The sequence below is a fragment of the Oncorhynchus mykiss genome, chromosome 12 (genome assembly GCF_057628025.1).
Source record: "Oncorhynchus mykiss isolate SJ-2025 chromosome 12, ASM5762802v1, whole genome shotgun sequence".
Taxonomy (NCBI): Eukaryota; Metazoa; Chordata; class Actinopteri; order Salmoniformes; family Salmonidae; genus Oncorhynchus; species Oncorhynchus mykiss.
The window spans coordinates 31,519,965-31,528,823 of NC_143033.1; positions in this window are offsets into that span (position 1 = coordinate 31,519,965).

Below are 8,859 nucleotides of genomic sequence, written 5' to 3' on the forward strand. Positions count from 1 at the left end.
TATATCTCAGTTGTTGAATCTTGTTATGTTCATACAAATATTTATACATATTAAGTTTGCTAAAAATAAATGCAGTTGACAGTGAGGGGACGTTTCTTTTTTTGCTGAGTTTATATAGTTTGGACGTGTGACTGGACAGGGGCGCAGCCATAGGTGGGCCTGGGGGGGCATAGGCCCACCCACCTAGGAGCCAGGCCCAGCCAATCTAAATGAGTTTTTCCCCACAAATGGGCTTTATTACAGACAAATACTCATCAGCTGTCCACTCTCTGACAATCCCGCAGGTGAAGAAGCCAGATGTGGAGGTCCTGGGCAGGCTTGGTTACACGGTGTCTGTGGGTTGTGATGCCGGTTTGACATCTGAAATGATGTTGGAGGCGGCTTATCGTAGAGAAATGAACATTCAATTCTCTGCCAACAGCTCTGGTGAACATTTCTGCAGTCAGCATGGCAATTGCACACTCACTCAATTTGAGACATCTGTGGCATTGTGTTGTGTGACAAAACGGCACATTTTAGAGTTGCCTTTTATTGTCCCCAGCACAAGGAGCACCTGCATAATGATCATGCTGATTAATCAGCTTCTTGATATGCCACGTGTCGGCTGGATGGATTATCTTGGCAAAGGAGAAATGCTCACTAACAGGGTTGTAAAACAAATTGGGGCACCTTTTTTTTATAGAGAAATAGCTCATGAAATATGGGCCCAACACTTTACATATTGCATTTATATTTTTGTTCAGTATAGAATCTACCTGTAAAAACTGCTGAGATGACTGACTGCTGAAACCAGCAGAACCTGTGGTTTTCCATGAGTTCTGCTCCACTAAGAACCACTACTTAAATTCTATTACCGACTGGTGCCAGAATAACAACCTATCCCTCAACATAATCAAGACAAGGGAGATGATTGTGGACTACAGGAAAAGGAGGACCAAGCATGCACCCATTCTCATCGACGGGGCTGTAGTGGAGCAGGTTGAGAGCTTCAAGTTCCTTGGTGTCCACATCACCAACAAACTAGAATGGTCCAAACACACAAAGACAGTCATGAAGAGGGCACTACAAAACGTATTCCTCCTCAGGAGACTGAAAAGATTTGGCATTTGTCCTGAGATCCTCAAAAGGTTCTACAGCTGCAGCATCGAGAGCATCCTGACTGGTTGCATCACTGCCTTGTACGGCAACTGCTCGGCCTCTGACCGCAAGGAACTACAGAGGGTAGTGCGTACGGCCCAGTACATCAATGGGCCTATAAATTGTCAAAGACCCCAGCCATCTCAGTCATAGACTGTTCTCTCTGCTACCGCATGGCAAGCGGTACCGGAGCGCCAAGTCTAGGACCAAAATGCTTCTCAACAGCTTTTATCCCCAAGCCATAAGACTCCTGAACAGGTAATCAAATGGCTACCCAGACTATTTGCATTGCTCTGTGTGGATCAACATGGTGGTGACCGAGACGAACAAGAAGGTAATAAATTTGATTCAATGGGGAGAGATGCCAAAAGAACAGACACAACTACTTTTCTTCTTTATTTCACCTTTATTTAACCAGGTTGGCCAGTTGAGAACAAGTACTCATCTACAACTGCGACCTGGCCAAGATAAAGCAAAGCAGTGCGACACAAACAACACAGAGTTACACATGGAGTAAACAAACGTGCAGTCAGTAACACAATAAAAATAAATGATATACAGTGTATGCAAATGTAGTAAGATTAGGGAGGTAAGGCAATAAATAGGCCAAAGTGGTGAAATAATTACAATTTAGCACTAACACTGAAGTGATAGATGTGCAGAAGATGAATATGCAAGTAGAGATACTGGGGTGCAAAGGAGCAAACAAAATAAATAACAGTATGGGGATTAGGGAGTTGGGTGGGCTTTTTACAGATGGGCTGTGTACAGGTGCAATGATCGGTAAGCTTGGGTTGTGCCGTGGCAGAGATCTTTGTGGGCTATACTCGGCCTTGTCTCAGGATGGTAAGTTGGTGGTTGAAGATATCCCTCTAGTGGTGTGGGGGCTGTTATTAGGCAAAGTGGGTGGGGTTATATCCTTCCTGTTTGGCTTCCTGGGGTGTCATTGGATGGGGCCACTGTCTTCTGACCCCTCCTGTCTCAGCCTCCAGTATTTATGCTGCAGTAGTTTATGTGTCGGGGGGCTAGGGTCAGTTTGGTATATCTGGAGTACTTCTCCTGTCCTATCCGGTGTCCTGTGTGAATTTTATTTTTTATTTTATTTATTTCAGCTTTATTTAACCAGGTAGGCAAGTTGAGAACAAGTTCTCATTTACAATTGCGACGTGGCCAAGATAAAGCAAAGCAGTTCGACACATACAACGACACAGAGTTACACATGGAGTAAAACAAACATACAGTCAATAATACAGTATAAACAAGTCTATATACGATGTGAGCAAATGAGGTGAGATAAGGGAGGTAAAGGCAAAAAAAGGCCATGGTGGCAAAGTAAATACATTATAGCAAGTAAAATAAATACAGTAGGGAAAGAGGTAGTTGTTTGGGCTAAATTATAGGTGGGCTATGTACAGGTGCAGTAATCTGTGAGCTCCTCTGACAGTTGGTGCTTAAAGCTAGTGAGGGAGATAAGTGTTTCCAGTTTGAGAGATTTTTGTAGTTCGTTCCAGTCATTGGCAGCAGAGAACTGGAAGGAGAGGCGGCCAAATAAATAATTGGTTTTGGGGGTGACCAGTGAGATGTACCTGCTGGAGCGCGTGCTACAGAGGGGTGACGCTATGGTTTAATTTAAGTATGCTCTCTCTAATTATCTCTTTCTCTCTTTCTTTCTCTCTCTCGGAGGACCTGAACCCTAGGAACATGCCTCAGGACTACCTGACATGATGACTCCTTGCTGTCCCCAGTCCACCTGGCTGTGCTGCTGTTTCAACTGTTCTGCCTGTGATTATTATTATTTGACCATGCTGGTAATTTATGAACATTTGAACATCTTGGCCATGTTCTGTTATAATCTCCACCCGGCACAGCCAGAAGAGGACTGGCCAACCCTCATAGCCTGGTTCCTCTCTAGGTTTCTTCCTATGTTTTGGCCTTTCTAGGGAGTTTTTCCTAGCCACCGTGCTTCTACACCTGCATTGCTTGCTGTTTGGGGTTTTAGGCTGGGTTTCTGATACGGCACTTTGAGATATCAGCTGATGTACGAAGGGCTATATAAATAAATTGGATTTGAAGGAAGGAAGGAAAGGCTGGAAGGAAAGGCGGGCCAAAGTAGGAGTTGGCTTAGGGGATGACCAGTGAAATATACAGTGCCTTGCGAAAGTATTTGGCCCCCTTGAACTTTGTGACCTTTTGCCACATTTCAGGCTTCAAACATAAAGATATAAAACTGTATTTTTTGTGAAGAATCAACAACAAGTGGGACACAATCATGAAGTGGAACGACATTTATTGGATATTTCAAACTTTTTTAACAAATCAAAAACTGAAAAATTGGGCGTGCAAAATTATTCAGCCCCCTTAAGTTAATACTTTGTAGCGCCACCTTTTGCTGCGATTACAGCTGTAAGTCGCTTGGGGTATGTCTCTATCAGTTTTGCACATCGAGAGACTGAAACTTTTTCCCATTCCTCCTTGCAAAACAGCTCGAGCTCAGTGAGGTTGGATGGAGAGCATCTGTGAACAGCAGTTTTCAGTTCTTTCCACAGATTCTCGATTGGATACAGGTCTGGACTTTGACTTGGCCATTCTAACACCTGGATATGTTTATTTTTGAACCATTCCATTGTAGATTTTGCTTTATGTTTTGGATCATTGTCTTGTTGGAAGACAAATCTCCGTCCCAGTCTCAGGTCTTTTGCAGACTCCATCAGGTTTTCTTCCAGAATGGTCCTGTATTTGGCTCCATCCATCTTCCCATCAATTTTAACCATCTTCAGCTGTGTTGCTTTTACGCCAAACATAACGTTTTGCATTGTTGCCAAAAAGTTAAATTTTGGTTTCATCTGACCAGAGCACCTTCTTCCACATGTTTGGTGTGTCTCCCAGGTGGCTTGTGGCAAACTTTAAACGACACTTTTTATGGATATCTTTAAGAAATGGCTTTCTTCTTGCCACTCTTCCATAAAGGCCAGATTTGTGCAATATACTTTGTTGTCCTATGGACAGAATCTCCCACCTCAGCTGTAGATCTCTGCAGTTCATCCAGAGTGATCATGGGCCTCTTGGCTGCATCTCTGATCAGTCTTCTCCTTGTATGAGCTGAAAGTTTAGAGGGACGGCCAGGTCTTGGTAGATTTGCAGTGGTCTGATACTCCTTCCATTTCAATATTATCGCTTGCACAGTGCTCCTTGGGATGTTTAAAGCTTGGGAAATCTTTTTGTATCCAAATCCGGCTTTAAACTTCTTCACAATAGTATCTCGGACCTGCCTGGTGTGTTCCTTGTTCTTCATGATGCTCCCTGCGCTTTTGACGGACCTCTGAGACTATCACAGTGCAGGTGCATTTATACGGAGACTTGATTACACACAGGTGGATTGTATTTATCATCATTAGTCATTTAGGTCAACATTGGATCATTCAGAGATCCTCACTGAACTTCTGGAGAGAGTTTGCTGCACTGAAAGTAAAGGGGCTGAATAATTTTGCACGCCCAATTTTTCAGTTTTTGATTTGTTAAAAAAGTTTGAAATATCCAATAAATATCGTTCCACTTCATGATTGTGTCCCACTTGTTGTTGATTCTTCACAAAACAAAAAAAGCAAAAAAAGTTTTATATCTTTATGTTTGAAGCCTGAAATGTGGCAAAAGGTCGCAAAGTTCAAGGGGGCCAAATACTTTCGCAAGGCACTGTACCTGCTGGAGCGTGTGCTACGGTTTGGTGCTGCTATGGTGACCTGTGAGCTGAGATAAGGCGGGGCTTTACCTAGCAAAGACTTATAGATGACCTGGAACCAGTGGGTTTGGCGACGAATATGAAGCGAGGGCCAGCCAACGAGAGCATACAGGTTGCAGTGGTGGGTGGTATATGGGGCTTTGGTGACAAAACGGATGGCACTGGGATAGATTACATCCAATTTGTTGAGTAGTGTTGGAGGCTATTTTGTAAATTACATCACTGAAGTCAAGGATCCGTAACACAGTCAGTTTTATGAGGATATGTTTGGCAGCATGAGTGAAGGATGCTTTGTTGCGAAATAGGAAGCCGATTCTAGATGTATTTTTGATTGGAGATGCTTAATGTGAGTCTGGAAGGAGAGTTTACAGTCTTACCAGACACCTAGGTATTAACCTAGGCATACACTATACTGTAATGTTTATCAGCTGTTTTGTCTCTGGCTGATCTTTTTTTGCCACAAATGAGCCATTTCATTCAAATGAAATATTTTACAAACTTGCTCTAGCCTTTGTCTGGAGTTTAAAGTGTACATTTTTAGTAGATACACTACAAGACACTACAAGACAATTAGTATGGGACAATAGGCTTCTATAGGCCACCGCCTATAGGTAAGGAAAATGTTAGGGTTAGCTAAAAGGCTATCCTGACCTGCTACGATAAATAACTCCTAGTCACAACCCAGTCTCGATGCTTGTTATCGGTGAAATACAATGGGGGATAATTGAGCTTAACCAATCTGCAGTGACAAACTTGCAAAAGAGGCAAGAAGCAGAATGGTAGGAAGATATTTAAGGAGATGTCAAGCCATCGGAGACAATGGATAAATGTTGAAGGGTTACAACTTATGATCTAGATAACAGCAGGAGGACCTTTAATGGAGAAGAGGGCTGTAATGATCCCTCAGAACCAACATACAGCCAGATTCAGCAGACTTCCAGGGCATGCCCCTCCCTCACGCCACTACCTATTTTCTGTTTTCATGCTTGTCTGCTTTCCTTTCTCCCTATACAATATCAGCTGTGTCTGGAGACTTTCCAAGGTCTCTATATGTCACCCTGCCCTTTACGTCACAGATATAAAAGCCTGTCTGGACTCCATTTTGGCTGCCACCTTCATGCAATTCCTGTTTTATTTATATTAATGGTATTGGGCCATTGACATCATCACAGTGCGATGCACTGTCAGTTTCAATATGCTGTAGAGGCCTATTCAGCAAAAACACATACTTGATAACAATGTATGGGTATTTCATTACCAAAGAAACTAAGCTTTATGTGGAACAATTATCTAATTTTAAACAGATTAATCACATTTATGTTGTATTAGATTCTGCAAACTCAGCTAAAATATGTGACTAGACAAAAATATGTGACTAGTTTTAGCACCATCATGTGGTTATTAATACTCAATTTATGAAATTGAAGTATTATACATCTGCAGAGAATCTATAATTTTGTCCCATTTTGATGGGAGCTATGTTTCTATATGTAAACTCTGTTGTAGTACACTTTCCTGCCAAAGCTTGGAGCCACAGATGAACAATGACAGACGGGGTTCTTGTTTCTCCTACCCACAGGGGAGGTAGGATCCACCAGATGTCGCCTTAGTATGTTCAGATATGGTCTCTATACTTCATTGTACAAAAAGGCAAGGATATGTTGTCCATTTACCCTTTGCAGGGTTGTAGTTTGCTATAATTTTAAATGGTGAAACTATTCTGTCTCTTTTCATAATTAAATGAAGATACTACATAAACACATTTATTACCAAAAATACATAAGGATACTCATTAAAAAAAATTGAGAGACGTGAGCAAAAGGAGCAAATAGTGTTTTCCAATTTAGGATATTACAGATATTCTAGTGGTAGAGGGAGAGAAATGCATCTCAGAGATTTCTGACTGAAACTTGACTCTTCAACATTGGTGTTTCCTTTCATTTAGATGGAAATACTGTGTGATCTATCATAATTATTAGGATAGGGTTAGCTTCCCCAGACATAATATAGTTGTGAACAGCAATTAGGGATTCAAAAAACTAATTCTCTATGTGTGTGAACCTTTCCATTTGTAACAGCCAGGACATGGACAGACATCATTGGGTAATTTATCAATGAATAAATAGTGTGCTACTTTGCTGTGTAATGACCCCATAGTAATGGACACAGCTCCTGAGCCATAAAACAGTCTCCACTTGACCTTGTCTTTGAACATGACCAGATCCGACCCATCACACTCATCAAATGTGCGTCAGTGCACCACATGCCACCCTAGTAAGAGTGTGAACTCTTCAGTTGGACTCTGGTGATGATGACACCTGCACTGCGGAACCACCTGTCCAGTGTGATATTGACCTACGTGTCGAGGGCCGGCAAACTGTGTCAATATCTTCTCCAAACACCGGCTTCGAGGGCATTATCACTTTTACACAATGGATTACCAACATATTCAAATAATGACTGACATATTTAAATTTTTAAATTTTTAAAAATTACTTTATTTGTACTAGTTCAACCTTCCACAATTATTGCTACCCAAGCCGGCTGGTCATTCGTTCTATCGGGTCGGTTGCCACAGGCGCGACCCAGTCGTTCAGTCTTCTTGTTCTGTGTCTATGGAGATGACCCAGTCATTCGTTCGAAACGTTCCATTGCCATACTGGCTGGCAATGTTCTTATCCCTTGCTTGCTAGCTAGCCAACTACGGCTAACTTACAGTCACAGTAAAACAGTGCAGAAGAATAACAACAGTAGCTGCATTTGCATTTGTTTAAGCTGTTTTCTAGTGACATTTATTTGGAAACATCCATAACAATGAGCTAATGAGGCGCAATTTCTCCTGGCATAGAAAATGTGCTCTCTCATCAGGACACTGTTGTTCAGAAGATCTAGTCAACAACACAGCTAACACAATCACTTCAAACTGAAGTTGGAAAGACTACAAATTTGTTTGACCCTATCAATTTACATTTCTTTGTATATATCCATAAAAATGATGCCAGCTGATTCATGATTTCACTGGCTGAGAAACTGTGCCTGACTGTGTCTCGTTCCGACTCCCGACATGTTCATTACTATGGGACAGCTGGTGATCGAATTTGAAAATGTAAACAATGTTGCAAATGTCGGAGAGACAGACAGCATGGTATATCCAAATCTCCGCAGTTGAAAACGAAATGTTAATCTAAAAGAAATGTGAGATAATGTCCAGATGTTTTTTTTTATAGTGGAGATCAAGTTTATACATTGCCTGGCTGGGCTGATGAGACAGTGGATTGCGCAGTCAGGTGGAACAGAGTAAATAGGCATTTTAAGGTCATAGATTTAGCCAGTGGTAACTTGAGGAATAGACACCGGCTAGAATGCAGTTTTAACCAATCAGCATTCAGGATTAGAACCACCCGTTGTATAATATGTAATTATCAGATATGTTGTTTTTGTATTCTAACCATTGTTCAGTAGTTTCCCAGTCCCTGTCACTGAAAAAACATCCCCACAGTATGATGCTGCCACCACCATGCTTCACCGTAGGGATGGTGCCAGGTTTCCTCCAGATGTGACGCTTGGCATTCAGTTCAATCTTGATTTCATCAGACCAGAGAATCTTGTTCCTCATGGTCTGAGAGTCTTTAGGTGCCTTTTGACAAACACCAAGCAGGCTGTCATGTGCCTTTTACTGAAGAGGGGCTTCCGTCTGGCAACTCTACCATAAGGGCCTGATTGTTTGAGTTCTAAAGAGATGGTTGTCCTTCTCGAAGGTTCCCTAGAGCTCTCTCAGTGTGACCATCGGCTTCTTGGTCACCTCCCTGACCAAGGCCCTTCTCCCCCGATTGCTCAATTTGGCCAGGCGGCCAGGTCTAGGAAGAGTCTTGGTGGTTCAAAACTTCTTCCATTTAAGAATGATGGAGACCACTGTGTTCTTGGGCACCTTCAATGCTGCAGAAATGTTTTGGTACCCTTCCCCAGATCTGTGCCTTGACACAATC